This window comes from Bacillus rossius, chromosome 10 (genome assembly GCF_032445375.1).
Source record: "Bacillus rossius redtenbacheri isolate Brsri chromosome 10, Brsri_v3, whole genome shotgun sequence".
Taxonomy (NCBI): Eukaryota; Metazoa; Arthropoda; class Insecta; order Phasmatodea; family Bacillidae; genus Bacillus; species Bacillus rossius.
This window is the reverse complement of record NC_086337.1, coordinates 4,436,025-4,457,492: the sequence shown is the minus strand read 5'-3', so window position 1 is coordinate 4,457,492 and position 21,468 is coordinate 4,436,025.

Below are 21,468 nucleotides of genomic sequence, written 5' to 3'. Positions count from 1 at the left end.
GACATAACCTGTGTTCCTCCAGAAACAGTTCCAGAAGAGTTCAGAAAACAGTTGAAACAGTGCACGAAAACTCTTTCAGGACCGGATGGCAGTATGTTGTCGGTTCTGGGGTGGTTGGTTCTGGAACTACAATGTAGCAGTAAAAAATGTCTGTCAGAGGTTTACGTAATAGAGGGGTTAAAAACACCTATCTTAGGAAGAAGGTCTTTGATAAGTCTTGAAATTTTCAGTTCACGGGTGAGCAATGCATGTTATCACAAATATCGGCACCCGATAAAGCAGTATACACTGAAGTACAGGTGTCTAGGGAGTTTCCGGGAGTGATCAAGGGACTGGGGAAAATGAAGGGGGAAGTGAAGTTAGCAGTAAAAAAGAATGCTCAACCTTTTGTACAGTCACTACCAAGGATGATGGCTCTGCCCCTATTTGATAAACTCAAAAAGGAGCTGGACAGACTGATTAAATTAGACATCATAGAACAAGTAACTGAGCCAACTGATTGGGTGGCTCCTATTGTGGTAGTTCCCAAGGGTGACTCAGTGCGCATTTGCGGTGATTATTCAGAATTAAATAAATATGTCAGTCGTCCTCATTTTCCAATAACAGGGGTAGAAATCAAGCTAGCACAATTCAAAGGGGCAAGGTTTTTCTCAAAAATTAATTGCAACTCCGGGTTCTACCAAATGGTGCTAGACAAAGCAAGTCAGCCTTTAACAACTTTCATCACGCCATTCGGAAAGTATATGTTCAAGAGGCTCCCATTCGGGCTTACAAGTGCACCGGAAAACTTTTCTCTAAAAATTGCTCAGGTATTAGAGGGTATAGCTGGGGTGGTCTTTCACATGGATGACATATTGGTATTCGCGGCAACTATAAGGGAACACGATAACATTTTGAGGCAGGTTTTGGGGAGGCTAGAGACAGAAGGAATCACACTAAATACCAACAAGAGTTGTTTCGGGGTCACTAAGGTATAGTATTTAGGATTTTTGTTGACGGCGGAGGGTATTCAAATAGATTCGGAAAGAGTCGAGGGCATAAGTAACTTCCCTCAACCTACTACAAAGAGCGAACTTCAGCAGTTTTTAGGGCTAGTAAGTTTTTCAGCACAGTTTCTTTCAAACAAATCGCAGGTGTTAGAGCCATTGTTCGTACTTCTAAAAAAAAGATGTGGATTTTGTATGGGAAGAAGCCCAGAAAAAAACATTTAGCAAAATAAAGCAAATGCTTTCTTATGCACCCACCTTGGCCTTTTTTAATCCTAACATGCAGATCATCTTGAGCGCAGATGCCACCTCTTTTGGGCTAGGGTGCTGTGTTCTTCAGCAATCGGGATATTTACGCCAGGTTATAGTGTATGTTTCGCGTACACTCACAGCAACAGAAAAACGGTACTTGCAGATAGAAAAGGAGGCTCTAGCATTGACTTGGGAGGGCGGAAAAGTTCAGGCAGTACCTGGCAGGCATACCCATTATTTTGGAAACTGACCACAGGCTGTTATTACAAATCTTGCATACGAAACCAGTAGTATATGAATGGCGGAGCTGCGGCAGGCTTCAGGCTGTGGTGCCTGTGGTGCCGACCGCCATCTTGGATTGTGACGTCACGGCGGCCATCTTGGACTCAAAAATTCCTCAAAATTCCTCAAAATTCCTCAAAAATGACTCAAAAATTCCCGTTTTAAGAAAAAAATTCCCGTTTTCGAGGGAAAAATTTCCGATCCGAGGGAAAATTTCCCGTTTTAGTCCTCAAAAATTCCAGCAGTTAGAAATGTCCCCATAGTGGCTTAAATTCCCCCAAGGTCATGCCGCTCTAAGCCACTTGTAGGGAGCTTTGACCTTGACCTTGACCCCGGCGGCCATTTTGGATCCGACATCTTCGATCCGACATCTTGGATGTCGTCATTTTGTTTTCTCGAACTTTCCGCCATCTTGGATCCGCCATTTTGAATGATGACATCACCGTTGCAATTTCCGTTATGCCCGCCATCTTTAACTTCTTTTTTATTATCCGATTTTAATGAAATTTTTTTTAAAATTTATAAAAAAATTAAATTAATAAAAATTTAATATATTTTTTTAAAAAAAACGTACTTTTACGACACGGAGTTCGGAGTCCTCGGTTCGAACCCGACGAGGTCAAAAAAAAAATGGCGACAGGCTCCTTTCTCAATGGTGGCTGCTGGCAGACTGACTTACCCCCACCACTCATATCAAAGTATACATATCTTCACCTAGTATGACATCATGTCCGCCATCTTGAAAATCCAGAATTTTTATGTTAGAAAACCGGGATAAAATTTAAAATCATTAAAAAAATTAACTAATCAAATTAAATAATAAAAACTTAATACCATTTTACTTATAAACCACTGCTGCACATATTGTTATGGTCGCCATCTTGGATTATATAATTGTAGCATGTTTCATTATGCCCGCCATCATGGTTGAGTACGATGTCGTCGTTACACTTTATGTTATGTCCGCCATATTGGATCCTATTACTGTTGCATGTTTCGTTACGGCAGCCATCTTGGAATCGTGTAATTATTTAGGTAGAAATTTGGGTAAAATTCCAAAATTCATTAAATAAATTTGTAAGCAATATACTGATTGATCCAGTCAGTTGCTGTCCCTAGTTCGATACTTGATCGATTCAATATAGTTTAATTTTATGTAAAAATATTAATTTCAATAAACCATGTTTAAAATTCTTAAAGAGACTTTAAATCCTGTACTACCATCATCCTATAAGCCATTAAGTCCACCGTCTTGGAAATTCGTATTTATTGACTTATTAATTCGGGAAAAAGTTCAAAATTAACTAAATAAATTTACAACCAATAAAATGATTAGTTAGATCGACTTAGGTCCTTGGTACGATTCGGAATGAAGATAAAAAAATTAAATATAACAACAATATAACATAATAGTGACAGGTTCAGAAAAAAAACACAAGTTCTTTCACAAAATAAATTTTATTACATAATATATATTCTACTACATGATTACTTACGAAAGCCAGCAATCTTATAAACATTTAGGTCCGCATAGGCGTGAAATGACTAATTCTTAGCTCCAATCGGCTTATACTAGAAAGAGACCAACCAGAACCTTTACTGACATAGTTCTCCTCTTCTTGACATAGTTTATGGATACCTTTTTAACAGTTTGCTTCACATCGTCAGAACTGTAAATTACTGCAGCCGATGTCTTGAATGCACACTTCTTCACTTCGTCTTCAAATGGATACGGCTTTCCATATATACAGTCCAACCACAAGCTGTATTTTAATGGACCGTTTGTTGCTACGTCATCAGTAAGCTGATTGATTATGTCCTGTCTGATATCATCAAGAAAAGTACAAATGTATTTCATCTCACCTAACGTATTTAAATAATAGTAATATTTCAATGTTCCACGAAATGCAGACTGCGCCAAGTAGAACCCATTATCATTCACTTGTAATGCACCGAACACAGTCTTAGGTTTATTTTCATGTCCAGACGTTATAGCAATCGGTTGCTGCACATCAGTTTTCTTGCTTGAACGCTTACGAGTCTCCAATCTAAAGCGAGGAGTCGAAATTTCTACAGGTAAGTCTTCAGCAGACACGCGAAATTCTCCTTTACATTTGCCGTCGTCCGAGGTCTCGGGCTCGAGTCCCGGTGTGGCTCCTAGTGGGAAAAGGCGGTTCTTGCTACGTATTGTCCGGGTGGGCGCCAGACTAGCTCGGCTCTAGTCGTGAGTTTGGGGTCGTGGATGTATGTGCCCCTGCGTGGCCCACTAGGGCCGGCGGCGGTGTTGCGTGAGATGATGTTAAATAAGAGGCGTGGAGTTGAGGTGGTGGTGTCGTACCTTTTATTCAGAGGAGCGAGTCGTACACAATACAACACTCTACACAGGTCCCCGGGGGGGGGGGGGGGGTTTACTCGTTATTCCGTGGCGCCGTATTGTTTGTGTTCCGCGTTACGTGGGCCTCGGACGTTGTTACGTCTCATACGTCTCACTGGTTACGCGGGTAACGTAATTTCGTAACACAAAGGCGGGACACAAAAGTACACTGAATTAAGGGGGTGCGCACAAGTTACGTGGCACTCGTTACTCGGGTAACGTAAGTTAGTAATACAAAATACGGGACACAAAAATACACTGAGTTAAGGGGTGGGCGGTTGGAGACGGCCAATCCCGTATACGAATGTCTCTGCGCGGGTGTTGTGCCCACTGTGGTGAAACACGCACCGCAATTAAGTTTGTCCCAGCTCCCTTGCGGGTTTGTGGTCAGCGCCGTGCGCGTGACCTTAAGTAAAGTTCTGTGAGTTGCGGGAGGCGGCCCGTGCCGTATGCTGAAGAACAACCCCGCTGGCCAAGTGTGGTGCGGGGTGTCTTTAAACTGATGCGGTCGGATTAGGTCCTGGACCGAAAAGGGGGACCGGGTACTCACTGAGAGGTTAAGTAATAAAAGGGGTTCTGTTAATTAGTGACTATATTTACCGGACGTTACTTTCGATGAAGACAAAGGATGTTGCCTCTCCGTGGGACGTAGGTCCGCCCCGGTCCGTGAGCTGCGCTGAACTGCCGAACTGGCATGGCATCCGAGGGAGGCTCGGCCTCTCTCGCGCCAGGCGTGACCTCATTACGCTAGACTCCAAACGGGTGTGTCTGGAAGAGACTTTATTGTCGCTAAAATCCTAATTTAATGTTCCAGGAGGAATGGGTACGGTTCTTCTCTTGTCTACTCAGGTTTTCGCGGGTTTGCCTTTAATCGCTGTTCGGCTCGCCTGACTCGGGTGGGCCATGACCAGGGGTGTGTTCCGTTAGCGGGAGCGTATACTGGCGGGTGCAGGTCGGGCTCTAGGGTGGTCGTCGGCCGGACGACGTCACATTTTTTCACATGTCGTCGCAAACTATCAATACGTGTAAACCATTCATGACACCCATCACAACGAAACTTTATACGGGATGGATTCTTCTTACATTTACTCCGTTCATGTCTTCGTGCATCATGAGAAAATGCGAACGACATATCACAGTAGCTGCAAGGATACCGGGGTGATGAAGACGAGCCTTTCAGACCCGATCCAGATACTTGCGTGGCCGCAGTTGTGCCATCTCCAAGCATACTCTTATGAACATCAATGCATCGTTGTTGCACCGAAACCTTTACTTTCTGACGCGCAGCAGGTCCTCTACATGTCTTCAAGTGTCTTTTCAACTTATCTCGCCTTGAAAATTGCTTGCGACATTGGTTACAGCTAAACATTTTGCGAGGAGGATTCTTAACACATTCTCTCTTCTCGTGGCGTCGAGCATTGCTGTTGTTTGAGAAAATCTTGTCACAGTAACAGCACCGATGTTCGTTAGTCGTTCTTGAATCACCAGTCATTGAAGTTTCCATCGAGGACGAAACGAAGTTCGTAGAGTTTTCCTGTGTAGCCAGCAACACCGGTATTAAAGTCTCTCCTGCTAACGGTATCGCGACTGTTGAAGTCTCCTCTTATGATGACGTCGTCGTTGCCGACGGGATCTGCACCTTCTCCGCCATAGCTGACGTCAGGGTTTCCGTAGTCGATGGAGCGTCGTCCATCAAGTTCGACGTTTTAGATGGTAAAGATGCCATCGAGTTCACAAGAACAGGTAATAACACGTCTTATGCACCAGAAGAATCAAACTAGCTGAGCCTCACACCGTCGTCGTCGCCAGTAACAAACTGAGCAACCTGTTGTCTAGGACTCGCTTATATACATGCACCGGTTGGAATAATACGCTAGTCAAATCAAGAACCAATTACTATAATACTCAAGTCAAAACACCATTGAAAGAAGAAGCGCACCAAAATAAGGTGACACTTTTGGAAGAAAATTCGACAAATGAAATGAACACGCAATGCACGCACTTGAAGCTTTCATCTCAAGGTATCATTTAAATTTTATTCAAGCGAAGTATCAAGCTAATGACACATCATATTAACATCCTATTGGTCATACTATCCTCAAAATTTCACAGTCTTATAAATCACATCAGTTATAGGACTTATAGTTTATAACACACATCATTTCAGCCATTGTTCTTTAACAAATTCGAATTTAAAAATGTAAAATGTAAGTACTTGTTAAATTGAAGAACCAGGTACGTAAATATTTTATATATACTTTATGGACACTGTAGGCACAAAAAACCTGAAAGTACATATGTAAGAATGATATTTATTAAAACTAATATTAAATTGTATATTTATTTCCAATAATATACATCTGATCAAAAAAAGCAGGTTTTATTCTATAAACCCTGCATTTCGTAGATCATGTTTCTTTGAGGATGTATAAATTTTCAACATTTTGCGAACCAAGTAGAAGTTTTAGCCTATTCTCCAATCATTTGGATTGACTCTCGATGATCAATTTGGTCTCGCGTGCTACGGCTTCCATCTTTTCTATATTAATAATATTATTTGTCGTAAAATCTCCACATCCGTGTCACCATCACATATTCAAATCATCATCGTAGCTGTCATCAATATTGTCATGAGCTGCATCAATATAACTCATTTTATGATATCGTTTCCGCATTTCAGTTGTCAGAGATTAACCACAATCTATGATCCTATGAGCTTCACAATATTCTCTATTGTTTTCTAGACATGGTTAGCTCCATTCTCATTTTCTTTAAAAGCCTATGTGTCCAGTTTTATTATTTAAACATTCAACCCATCATCCCAAACTCAATTAAATTATTTAATTATATAGAACAAAAATCAACAATGTTCCTTTCATTTAATCTTAGGAACCGTATCATCCTTTCCACCTATAGTTTAGTTTCTTGAGCCCAGGAGTCTTTCATTATATACCATGCAGTGTTTTTCAAGAGATGTGGTATACTACCAGTACTACATACAAATCCATCCTATCAATAATTTGTTTACACATAAAAAAAACCTTCACGCTATTTTTACATGTTTTATTAAATTATCACTTCGACTAAAATAATTACCACACATAGTAATTTAGTAGTATAGGAAAGTATTTTCTGGCACAGGATTCAGGTTGTGGTGTGTGGTGGGGTCAATGACCGACCGACCTCTGACGTCACGGCGGCCATCTTGGATGACCTTGACCTTGACCTTTGACTTTGACCTTGAATTTGATCCTCAAAAATCGCCAAAATCCGCCAAAATTGGGCAAAATTTGCCCAAAATTCCTCAAAATTCGCCAAAATTTCCATTTCTGTGAAAAAAAATCCGCCAAAAATTCTCAAAAAATTCCACAATTTAAAAATCAGGATTTCGAAAATCCTCAAAAGTCGTTTTGTCCTAGAAAGAACCCAAATTCCTAAAAGCGGCTTAAAACTCCTAAGAGCTAGCCGCTCTAAGCCGCAGAGGTCATGACCTTGAAAATTAGGATGCCATGACAGCCATTTTGAATGATGACGTCACCGTTACAATTTCCGTTACGGCCGCCATCTTTAACTTTTTTATTTATTATCCGATTTAAACGAAATTTTTTTTAAAATTTATAAAAAAATTCACTTAATAAAAATTTAATAAAATATTAATAAAAAAATTACTTTTACGACACGGAGCTCGGAGCCCTCGGTTCGAACCCGGTGAGGGCAAAAAAATCAAAATGGCGACCGATCCTTCCCCCCGTGGTGACTTTTGGCAGACTGACTCCCACCACTTTTTTTCAAAGCATATATATCGTCACCTAGTATGACATCATGTCCGCCATCTTGTCTTCGTTGCTGGAGACCACCATCTTGTTTTCGTCGGCGAGAGTGCACTGACGCCATGTTAGTTTAGTTCTTATCCGCTAGAGTGCAGTAATCATTTAGTACTGTGACACCCACCATCTTGAAATTTGGCCGCCATCTTGGAATCGTGTAATTATTTAGCTAGAAATTCGGGAAAAGTTCCAAAATTCATTAAATAAATCACTCATTAACTTACATATTGATTCGATCGATTCCTGTCCTCGGTTCGATACCCGATCGATGCAATAATGTTTAATTTTATGTAAAAAATAATAATTTCAATAAACCATGTTCAACATTCGTAAAGAGACTTTAAATCATCTACTACCATCATCCTATCAGACAACAAGACCACCATATTGGAAATTCGTAATTGTAATGCTAGAGATTCGGGAAAAAGTTCAAAAATCATTAAATAAATTTGTTATCCATATAATGATTGATTGGATCGACTTAGGTCCTTGGTTCAATCCCTGGCCGATACAAAACAACTTTAATTTAAAAAAATACTAAAAAAGTGTTAGGTTTGAGAAAATAAAAACACCACAAGTTCTTTTAAAAAAATTTTATTACATAAATTCAATACACTACTACAAGTACAAAAAAAAAACACTGACAAATTACTAAAGCCTTTTGGATTCCTCGATTCAAACAGTCTTCTTATTGTACGGACTAAGCCTTTTACATGACTTTAAATGTCTATCCGATCCGGTCATCACCGCAGCCAGAGACGGACTGAAGTTCATATCACTTATATAGTCTCATTAGCCGGTACAACACATGAGTCAAATCAATAACCATGTTCATTATACGTCTCGGAGCATTTTTTATAATGACGATGTAAGCTATCGAGACGTGAAATTAGTTTATTGCACTTATTGCACTGAAATTGTATTCTTTGAACATTATAAGAACAACCGCTTCTTTCATGTCTGCGAGCATTTGAGGTGATAGTAAATGATACACCACAGTATTTGCACTGATGCGAAGTACGCTCTTCATTAATTGAAGTATTCAATGCTGATGAAACTTCAGCTAATGGTGGAACAGCACATATCGAAGTCTCCTCCAGTGTTGTCAGAGGCGTTGCCAACGGGATCTGCTCCAACATCGTCGGCGCCGACGTCATGGTTCCCGTAGTCGATGGTACATCCTCCATCGAGTACGACGTTAAAGTCGGCAAAGATGCCATCGAAGTCTCAAGAACAAGCAATTACACGTCTTATGCACCAGAAGAAACAAACTAGGTGATCCGTACACCGTCGACGTCAGTAACAAAACTGAGCGTCCTGCTGTCTAGGACTCGCTTATATACATGCACCGTATGGAATAATACGCTAGTCAAACCAAGAACATTTTACTAAAATACTAGAGTCAAAACAACATTAAAAAAATAGAAGCACCATCAAAAAAAAAGGAAGCACACTTGGAAGCACCTTCAAAAAAGGAAAAAAAAATTGGAAGCACCATCAAAAAAAGGAAGCACACTTGGAAGCACCTTCAAAAAAGGAAAAAAAAATTGGAAGCACCGACTACGAAAAGGCAGCACATTTGGAAGCACCGACTACTTAAAGGCAGCACATTTGGCAGCACCGACAACGAAAAGGCAGAACATTTGGCAGCACCGACAACGAAAAGGCAGCACATTTGGAAGCACCGACAACGCAAAGGCAGCACATTTGGAAGCACCGACTACGAAAAGGCAGCACATTTGGAAGCACCGACTACGAAAAGGCAGCACATTTGGAAGCACCGCCTACGAAAAGGCAGCACATTTGGAAGCACCGCCTACGAAAAGGCAGCACATTTGGAAGCACCGACAACGAAAAGGCAGCACATTTGGAAGCACCGACAACGAAAAGGCAGCACATTTGGAAGCACCGACTACGAAAAGGCAGCACATTTGGAAGCACCGACAACGAAAAGGCAGCACATTTGGAAGCACCGACAACGAAAAGGCAGCACATTTGGAAGCACCATCATCGAAAAGGCAGCACATTTGGAAGCACCGACTACGAAAAGGCAGCACATTTGGAAGCACCGACTACGAAAAGACAGCACATTTGGAAGCACCGACAACGAAAAGGCAGCACATTTGGAAGCACCGACAACGAAAAGGCAGCACATTTGGAAGCACCATCATCGAAAAGGCAGCACATTTGGAAGCTCTATCAACAACAAAAAAAAGGCAACAAGGAAGCACAAGTTACGAGATCTAAGTCTTAGAAATCAGAATACAAGAAATAAAAACATTAAATTCTTATAATTTAAATTGTTTATTTTATTGCTTTACATTATACAAATGCAAGTAAAACAAGCCATTATTGTATGTAGCCAGCATTCCTCAGTTCCTTGAGTATGAAGGATATTTCTTTGATGCACGAATAGTTTCCTGCACAAAGCGAACCATGTAGAAGTCTTAACCGGTCAACCAATATGTTTGGATCTTTCCATGATGTGTAATCAATCTCTTCTACCACCATCTTCCTTGCACCTTTATAAATATTATGATCTCTGGTGTCTTCCGTTTTACCACCAACCTCAGGGTAACTTTCATGTTTGAGACGGTGATCATCACAAGCTTGATCAGATTTATTTAATATATCACGTCGTTTCCACCGTTTCGGTCTCAGGACACCGCCACATTCTTCGATCTTGGCAGCTTTAGGTGCTTCATCATAGTCTATGTCTTTGTCAACAGCCTCAGAGTCACTGTAACAATCACCGTAGAAGGAATCGTCTTCTCCCAATTTTCCGTAATATTTCGATGTTGATGATGTTGAAGCGTCTTCATCGTCTTCATGCTTCCTTTTTAGGAGTCCATCATTTTTACAAAGTAGGAAAGATCTACTTGAATTCGGCTGGAATATATTCTCACTTTTCACGTTAAGGATTCTTCCATTGTCTTCATTCTTCCGTAAATCATCAACCTCCTTCAATTTAAGTTCTTTGTCGAGATCGGAAGAGCCAAGAAAATTATTGTGGTATTGCAGATCACTCTTCCTTAGGATGGTAGATTCATCGTTGTCCTCTAGCTTGTACGCAGGCTTGGCGCTACAAGTTCTTCCATGTCTTTTTAGGCTCTCTCTCCGCGTAAACGACTTGCTACATCGAACACAACTTATCATATTGCGCAGGGGATTTTTAACACAGTCATTCTTCTCGTGTTGTCTTTTATTCTTTCTCAAGATAAAATCTTTACTGCAAAACTTACACCTATGTTCTTTCGATACAGCGTCAGATCCCAAATCAGAATTCATATTAGTTACTGAGACTAATACCAGATACCAATTGAGTGTTTTAAATTAGATTCAATACTTAAATAGAAATTTTTTCATATTTCATCAGCGAGAATTAATATATCTCCTGCAAAAGTACTTTATGCATGTAGTTCTGGTTTTCAACAACAGATGTCGCCACATGTTGCTTGCAGGTAAATAATATTTAGTTATTTTATGCGGGATGCGGGATGCTCACTAACGAATGCAAAAGAAGGATGGCTTCGCTAGACTCCAAGGAAAAGGAAGTTCGTCTTGCATGTTGGTGCTCCACAGATGTCTCATGGCATAATATTAATTTGACTGAGTAATGATATGTGTTAATTCCACCTTATAAAAATATTGCAAGTTTTGATTTAGTAGCAGAAATTATCGAATTAAATGTAACTCCAAATAAAATGACATGTCTCATTAGACAAAAAAAATCCATGCAGAGAGCGGTTTCTCAGAATAGTCAGAAACACTTGAAGAAACCACAGGAATGATTGCAAGAACACGAGAAAACCATCAAAATATTGACAAGAATATTCAGGAGCACACGGAGAAAACCACCATAATATTGACAAGAATAATCGGAAGCACACGGAGAAAACCGCCACAAGTTTTCTTTGTTATCATAAAATTACAGAAAAAAATCAAAAATAAAAAAACACAACAAATTCAAAAACTGATTCTGGCTTGGACTAGAACTCTATCTTTGCTCAACAATGAGAAGTTCACAAGCTAGCATAATCAGTTTTTGAATTTGTTGTGTTTTTTTATTTTTGATTTTTTTCTGTAATTTTATGATAACAAAGAAAACTTGTGGCGGTTTTCTCCGTGTGCTTCCGATTATTCTTGTCAATATTATGGTGGTTTTCTCCGTGTGCTCCTGAATATTCTTGTCAATATTTTGATGGTTTTCTCGTGTTCTTGCAATCATTCCTGTGGTTTCTTCAAGTGTTTCTGACTATTCTGAGAAACCGCTCTCTGCATGGATTTTTTTTGTCTAATGAGACATGTCATTTTATTTGGAGTTACATTTAATTCGATAATTTCTGCTACTAAATCAAAACTTGCAATATTTTTATAAGGTGGAATTAACACATATCATTACTCAGTCAAATTAATATTATGCCATGAGACATCTGTGGAGCACCAACATGCAAGACGAACTTCCTTTTCCTTGGAGTCTAGCGAAGCCATCCTTCTTTTGCATTCGTTAGTGAGCATCCCGCATCCCGCATAAAATAACTAAATATTATTTACCTGCAAGCAACATGTGGCGACATCTGTTGTTGAAAACCAGAACTACATGCATAAAGTACTTTTGCAGGAGATATATTAATTCTCGCTGATGAAATATGAAAAAATTTCTATTTAAGTATTGAATCTAATTTAAAACACTCAATTGGTATCTGGTATTAGTCTCAGTAACTAATATGAATTCTGATTTGGGATCTGACGCTGTATCGAAAGAACATAGGTGTAAGTTTTGCAGTAAAGATTTTATCTTGAGAAAGAATAAAAGACAACACGAGAAGAATGACTGTGTTAAAAATCCCCTGCGCAATATGATAAGTTGTGTTCGATGTAGCAAGTCGTTTACGCGGAGAGAGAGCCTAAAAAGACATGGAAGAACTTGTAGCGCCAAGCCTGCGTACAAGCTAGAGGACAACGATGAATCTACCATCCTAAGGAAGAGTGATCTGCAATACCACAATAATTTTCTTGGCTCTTCCGATCTCGACAAAGAACTTAAATTGAAGGAGGTTGATGATTTACGGAAGAATGAAGACAATGGAAGAATCCTTAACGTGAAAAGTGAGAATATATTCCAGCCGAATTCAAGTAGATCTTTCCTACTTTGTAAAAATGATGGACTCCTAAAAAGGAAGCATGAAGACGATGAAGACACTTCAACATCATCAACATCGAAATATTACGGAAAATTGGAAGAAGACGATTCCTTCTACGGTGATTGTTACAGTGACTCTGAGGCTGTTGACAAAGACATAGACTATGATGAAGCACCTAAAGCTGCCAAGATCGAAGAATGTGGCGGTGTCCTGAGACCGAAACGGTGGAAACGACGTGATATATTAAATAAATCTGATCAAGCTTGTGATGATCACCGTCTCAAACATGAAAGTTACCCTGAGGTTGGTGGTAAAACGGAAGACACCAGAGATCATAATATTTATAAAGGTGCAAGGAAGATGGTGGTAGAAGAGATTGATTACACATCATGGAAAGATCCAAACATATTGGTTGAGTGGTAGACGCGCGAGCCCTGTTTCATTAAATATATTGTATTATATTTACTAACAATATGAGTAGAATTCATACGGTAACGCTATTATTGTAACATTAAGCCGATTGCAGGTTCAGCTTTTTTGAATTCTGCAAAAAAAAAATTATAAAACGTGTTACCACATCATTACTGAAATTTTAATGAATTCAAGAGTTAGCTAACTTATGTGAAATTTATGTTGATAGATTTATATTTAAAATTTAAATTAATTTGCCGATTCTCTTGCATCTTATATAGCATCAATATTTTATAATTCAACTTCTTTTTAAACAATTTTAAGAAATATATTTAAATGTATGCAATTTTGATGATGCCACACATTTATTTAATTAATTTTTTAAGTAGGATTTTAAAATAATTGTGGAATTTTTAAGTTGCCAATATATACTTTTTGGTTGAAAAACGCAGATTTTAAAACTAATTGGCAAGAGTAGGCAGCAAGTTTAGTTCATCTTTTTCGTTCGTTTCTTGGTGTTTTAATCAGTTGAAAATAAGGCGGAAAGTCGGTTTTTTAGGAGAAATTTTTATTGTTATTTGTTTGATGCTTACTTAATTACTATTAATTAAAAACATTATTTTTGCAATACGATAAAATTATAGTTAGGTATATGTGTGTTTATATTTATTTATTTTCTGTGTATTATATAAAGCGAGTTTTTTTTTTTTTTTCAAAGACCATCGTTGGAAGAGAAGATTTTCTCAATTTTGGGGGACTCGAAAATAGTACAAACAAATAGCCTACTATGTTAATATGATGAAAACATTTGTTTCAGTTGCAGTGTCTAACATTCAGGTTTCTCCTTATGTACAGGCCTATTTGATGGTTTTGTGTGGGGTAGGCTCAATGTGTGTTAACTGCCTTTATCTAAAGTTATTTGCAAAAAAAAATTTTAAAAACTTTAATAATTTCGTAAATTCTTAAGCTACAACAAATACAAATACACCATCTCAGAAAAAAAATTGGTTGTCTGTAAAGTCGGTTTACGGACGATAGTTTAACGTCAAAACGTCATAACAAAACATTGATAAAATGATCGCATACTTTTATTAATAAAATTCAATCATTTTTATTGAATTATCGCTATTTTGTATGGATACAAAGAAGGAGTGAAATGAAATCTACAATTTAATTGATAAATTTACTTTTATTTGCACTCATTAATTCAAATATGTTTATTACTTTAGCGAAGAGATTATTTTAAATATAACTTTTATACATGTTTGCTATTTAACTTCTTCCAATCTGTGTTATTCTGTTAAGGATAGGACGGTGATAGAGGAAAAGTAGGAAACGAATGGGAGTGTTTCAAGTTTAATGTGCCTCGAAAAAGTCAAATCGATGGTTGTTCCAGTCGAGTGGAAGCGTACAATGAGCGTAACGGGACACAGCGTAACGGGACAACGCGCGTTACGGGACACTTTTGACGTGACAACGTCTAATAAATCGATCGAACGCCGGCTGCATGCACAGATTGGAAGAAGTTAAATAGAAAACATGTATAACAGTTATAGTTAAAATAATCTCTTCATTAAAGTAATAAACATATTTGAATTAATGAGTGCAAATAAAAGTAAATTTATCAATTAAATTGTAGATTTCATTTCACTCCTTCTTTGTATCCATACAAAATAGCGATAATTCAATAAAAATGATTCAATTTTATTCATAAAAGTATGCAATCATTTCATCAATGTTTTATGACGTCACATTAAACTATCGTCCGTAAACCGACTTTACAGACAACCAATTTTTTGGAGAAATATTTTGTTTTAAATTTTGGATATTGTTTATTCTTATGTGTTTCTGATTAAGATCGCTTGTCTTTCATGTTTTCATAAATATAATTATATATAATTTTAACTTTAAAACCATTTTATGATGGCCTGGATTAGATGATATTATTTCAAAACTAGTTTATCTTTTATATTTAAGTTAAATATCTTCGTTTCTGATTTGGGTACGAATTATAGGTTACGAACTGCAATGCAGCGATTCCAAACCGAAATGCACTTCAAACTGCAGACGATGCCTACGAATTCAAAAATTCACCTTAAACATCTGCTAAAGCCAGGCTATGGCTTCCGGGACGAAGCGCAACACCCTGTGGCCCTTCCATAAATAAAAATAAATCAGTTCACATTCGTAAAAAAAAAAACCTACTTAAGAGTTTATTTCTAAATATTATATTGTTCTTGTAAATATTGATTGGGTGGGGTCACACTTCCAGTGCGCTGCCTCTGTTAATGTGGCAGAGTTCTAGCCGACTTTACTTGTGAAGCAGTGCGCAATAACGTGGTTTGAATACAGCGATGGCCATGGTCTGCCATTTTGGGCAAATGTCTCAGAAAAATAAAATGACAATAACTTGTTAATTTAATAAATGAGTTTTCTGTAAGACATTTTATTGCACTACATTTAAAATAGAACTTTTAAGATAGATTGAAAGCTGTTTGAAAATTCTGGTCTTTAGTTACATAATTATATAGTTATTTTGATTTTTAATAACTATAAAATATTATATTGCCCTTGAGGCTGATATGAGTAAGCATATTCAGACAGAAGAATTTTTTAAATAACATAATTTTAGTCTTTGTGATTTTGAATATAAATATATAGCTAGCTGAAATGCTGTATATTTTTATTGATATATCTTTATACATAAAAATCCCGTGTCACGATGTTCGTCCACGCTAATCTCCGAAACTACTTAACCGATTTTAATGAAATTTTGCACATATACGTAACTTAGTCCAACTTGAGGGGTAGGATAGTTTTTATCTCAATTAATGACCTAAATATTTGTTTTTTCAAATGAAAAGTTTTTTTATAGGACAAAGGCTCATAGACATACAAACAGCAATTGTGTGTTATTTCTCTATGTCCACCACACTCTCATATAGTACTATACATTTCGTTTTAAGGGCAAGCTTCAAGGTCGCGGTTGTGAATCATGGTCACCAGGTAGTGCTGGGGCTGGGGTGGAGATGGGTGGAGATGAGAGCGAGAGATCGCAGACAGAGATAAGACCGTGGCAGCGAGTGGTCTGAAGGGTGGAAGGGGTGTGCCTGCGGGATCACGTGTTCATCCGGTGTTGCCAGTTCTGTGTCCCACTGAGGAGAAAAGCCGCGTTCCTAGCTAGGGGCGGACCGTTAGGCGAGGCACACCCACTCAGCAGTGTTTCAGCACTAGAAGCCCGGGACAGCAGGAATCTTCATTGGGCATCGTATAGAGCAGGGTTTTTTGGAGATGAATTCAGATACTAAATTGATAACATATTTTTTTTAAATATTTTTTTAGTTATAATTCTACAACCAATGGTCAGTTAAACTGGACTCTATCACATGTCATGTTCAAGGATTACGTGCACTTACACGTCCCGTAACACCGTAACATAAGCCCCGACACTCTGGTGGGTTTTCCTACAAACACACATTTAATTTTATGAGCAAACCTATTTTTTTTTAAATTTAGAATATTTTAACTTCTCCACATAATGTATGCGAATATTATGCTTGTGACCAAATGTTTGAATTATGTTATATAGATAGATAGATAGATAGATAGATAGATAGATAGATAGATAGATAGATAGATAGATAGAAAATAATGATATATCAGCATTTATTTATACATACAGAGATTTTCAATTGAGTAAAAATTATGCTAAATGCATGAAAAATAATTTTATATATATATATATATAAGTATAGGAATGGGGCCCCGAGCGCACGGCGCTGGCGCGTGGATTGTGATTGCCGACCGCCAAAATTTCCATTTCTGTGGAAAAAAGTTCCGCCAAAAATTCGCAAAAAATTCCTCAATTCGAAAATCAGGATTTCAAAAATCCTCAAAAGTCGTTTTGCCCTAGAAAGAACCCTAATTCCTAAAACTGGCTTAAAACTCCTAAGAGATAGCCGCTTATAAGCCATTTCTAGGAATAAGGATACCATGACCACCATCTTGGATTATGTCGTCACCGATGCATTTTTCGTTACGGCCGCCATCTTTAACTTTTTTATTTATTATCCGATTTTAATAAAATATTTTTTAAAAATTATAAAAAAAATTAAATAATAAAATTTTAATAAAACATTTATAAAAAACAAACATTAACGACACGGAGTTCGGAGTCCTCGGTTCGAACCCGGTGAGGGCAAAAAAAATTAAAAATGGCGACAGGCTCCTTCCTTAATGGTGGCTGCAGGCAGACTGACTCCCACCACTTTTCTTAAAGCAGATATATCGTCACCTAGTATGACGTCATGTCCGCCATCTTGTCTTCGTTGCTGGAGACCACCATCTTGTTTTCGTCGGCGAGAGTGCGCTGACGCCATGTTAGTTTAGTTCTTATCCGCTAGAGTGCAGTAATCATTTATTACTAAGGTGCCCGCCATCTTGAAATTTGGACGCCATATTGAAAATCCGTAATTATTTAGCTAGAAATTCGGGAAAAATTTCTAAATTTGTTAAATAAATCACTCATTAATTTACATATTGATTCGATCCGCTCCTGTCATTGGTTCGATACTTGATCGATGCAATAATGTTTAATTTTATGTAAAAAATAATAATTTCAATAAACCATGTTCAACATTCGTAAAGAGACTCTAAATCCTCTACGACCACCATCCTATCAGACATCAAGACCACCATATTGGAAATGCGTAATTTTAATGCTAGAGATCCGGGAAAAAGTTCAGAAATCATTAAATAAATTTCCGATCAATAAACTGATTAATTAGATCGACTAAGGTCCTTGGTACGATCCCAGGCCGATACAAAACAACTTTAATATTTTAAAAAAGCACCACTAAAGTGTAAGGTTCGAGGAATTAAACACCGCAAGTTCTTTTACAAACATAATATTTATTACATAATTTCTATTCTACTACAGGATCACTTACGAAAGCCAGCAATCTTATAATCATTTAGTTCCGCAGCGGTGTGAAATGACTAATTCTTAGCTCCAATCGGTTTATACTAGACAGAGTCCAGCCAGAACCTTTACAGACATAGTCCACCTCTTCTTGACAGAGTTTCTGGATACCGTTTTTAACAGTTTGCTTCACATCGTTAGAACTGTAAATTACTGCAGCCGATGTCTTGAATGCACACTTCTTCACTTTGTCATCGAACGGATATGGCTTTCCATATATACAGTCCAACCACAAGTTATATTTCAAAGGTCCGTTTGTTGCTACATCATCAGTAAGCTGATTGATTATCTTCTGTCTGATATCGTCAAGAAAATTACAAATGTCCTTCGACTCACCGAACGTATTTAGATAATAGTAGTCTTTCAAAGTTCCACGAAATGCAGACTGCGCCAAGTAGAAGCCATTATCGTTCACTTGTAATGCTCCGAACACAGTCTTAGGTTTAGTTCCATGTTCAGACGTCATAACAATCGGTTGCTGGGCATCTGTTTTTTTGGTTGTACGCTTTCGTGTCTCCAATCTAAAGCGAGGAGCCGAAATGTCGGCAGGTAGTTCAGCAGTAGGAGCACAGACTCCACCTTTACATTTTTTCGCATGATGTCGCAAACTGTCAATTCGAGTAAACCATTTAAGGCACTCATCACATCGAAACTTCATGCGAGAAGGATTCTTCGTGCATTTGCTCCGCTCATGTCTTCGTGCATCATGGGAAAATGCGAACGACGTATCACAGTAGCTGCAAGGATACCGTGGTGATGAAGACGATCCTTTCAGACCCGATCCAGATACAGACGTTGCAACAGTAGTACCATTTCCAGGCATTCTCTTATGCACATCGATGCATCGTTGTTGCGCCGAAACCTTTACTTTCTGCCGCACAGCAGGACCTTTGCATGCCTTCATGTGCGTTTTCATATTATCTTTTCTGGCAAACTGCTTATGACATTTCTCACAAACAAACATTTTACGATATAGGTTCTTGGCACATTCGCTCCTCTCGTGTCGCCGGGCATTGCTGTTGTTTGAGAAAATCTTGTCGCAGTAACAGCACCGATGTTCGCTAGTTGTCAAATCAGCATCCATTGAAGTCTCCATCGAGGTCGTATCGTCGATCGTCGTGGTTTCCTGCACATCCAGCTCAGTAGTCATTAAGCTATCTTCTGCTGGTGGTATCACATCTGTTGAAATCTCCTCCAATGTCGACGTCGTCGTCGTTGCCAACGGGATCTGCTCCACCATTGTCGTCGCTGACGTCAAGGTTCCCGTAGACGATGGTACAACGTCCATCGAGTTCGGCGTTAAAGTCGGTAAAGATGCCATCGAGTTCTCAAGAACAGGTAATTACACGACTTATGCACCAGATGAAATAATCTAGGTGATCCTTACACCGTCGACGACAGTAACAAACTGAGCGACCTGCTGTCTAGGACTCGCTTATATACATGCACCGGATGGAATAATACGCAAGTCAAATCAAGAACCATTTACTATAATACTAGAGTCAAAACAACATTAAAAATAGAAGAACCATCAACGAAAAGGCAGCACATTTGGAAGCACCGACAACGAAAAGGCAGCACATTTGGAAGCACCGACTACGAAAAGGCAGCACATTTGGAAGCACCGACTACGAAAAGGCAGCACATTTGGAAGCACCGACTACGAAAAGGCAGCACATTTGGAAGCACCGACAACGAAAAGGCAGCACATTTGGAAGCACCGACAACGAAAAGGCAGCACATTTGGAAGCACCGACAACGAAAAGGCAGCACATTTGGAAGCACCGACAACGAAAAGGCAGCACATTTGGAAGCACCGACAACGAAAAGGCAGCACATTTGGAAGCTCCATCAACAAAAAAAAAAAAAGGCAAAAAGGAAGCACAAGTTACGAGATCTATGTCTTAGTTAGAAATCAGAATACAAGAAATAAAAACATTAAATTCTTATAATTTAAATTATTTATTTTATTGCTTTACACTATACAAATGCAAGTAAAACAAGCCATTATTGTATGTAGCCAGCATTCCTCAGTTCCTTGAGTATGAAGGATATTTCTTTGATGCAAGAATAGTTTCCTGCACAAAGCGAACCATGTAGAAGTCTTAGCCGGTCAACCAATATGTTTGGATCTTTCCATGATGTGTAATCATTCTCTTCTACCACCATCTTCCTTGCACCTTTATAATTATTATGATCTCTGGTGTCTTCCGTTTTACCACCAACCGCAGGGTAACTTTCATGTTTGAGACGGTGATCATCACAAGCTTGATCAGATTTATTTAATATATCACGTCGTTTCCATCGTTTCGGTCTCAGGACACCGCCACATTCTTCAATCTTGGCAGCTTTAGGTGCTTCATCATAGTCTATGTCTTTGTAAACAGCCTCAGAGTCACTGTAACAATCACCGTAGAAGGAATCGTCTTCACCCAATTTACCGTAATAATTCGATGTTGATGATGTTGAAGTGTCTTCATCGTCTTCATGCTTCCTTTTTAGGAGTCCATCATTTTTACAAAGTAGGAAAGATCTACTTGAATTTGGCTGGAATATATTCTCACTTTTCACGTTAAGGATTCTTCCTTTGTCTTCATTCTTCCGTAAATCATCAACCTCCTTCAATTTAAGTTCGTTGTCGAGATCGGAAGAGCCAAGAAAATTATTGGCGTAATGCAGATCACTCTTCCTTAGGCTAGTAGATTCATCGTTGTCCTCTAGCCTGTACGCAGGCTTGGCGCTACAAGTTCTGCCATGTCTTTTTAGGCTCTCTCTCCGCGTAAACGACTTGCTACATCTAACACAACTTATCATATTGCGCAGTGGATTTTTAACACAGTCATTCTTCTCGTGTTGTCTTTTATTCTTTCTCAAGATAAACTCTTTACTGCAAAACTTACACCTATGTTCTTTCGATACAGCGTCAGATCCCAAATCGGAATTCATATTAGTTACTGAGACTAACGTCAGATACCAATTGAGTGTTTTAAATTAGATCCAATACTTAAATAGAAATATTTTCATATTTCATCAGCGAGAATTAATATATCTCATGCAAAAGTACTTTATGCATGTAGTTCTGCTTTTCAACAACAGATGTCGCCACATGTTGCTTGCAGGTAAATAATATTTAGTTCTTTTATGCGGGATGCGGGATGCTCACTAACGATCGCAAAAGAAGGATGGCTTCGCTAGACTCCAAGGAAAAGGA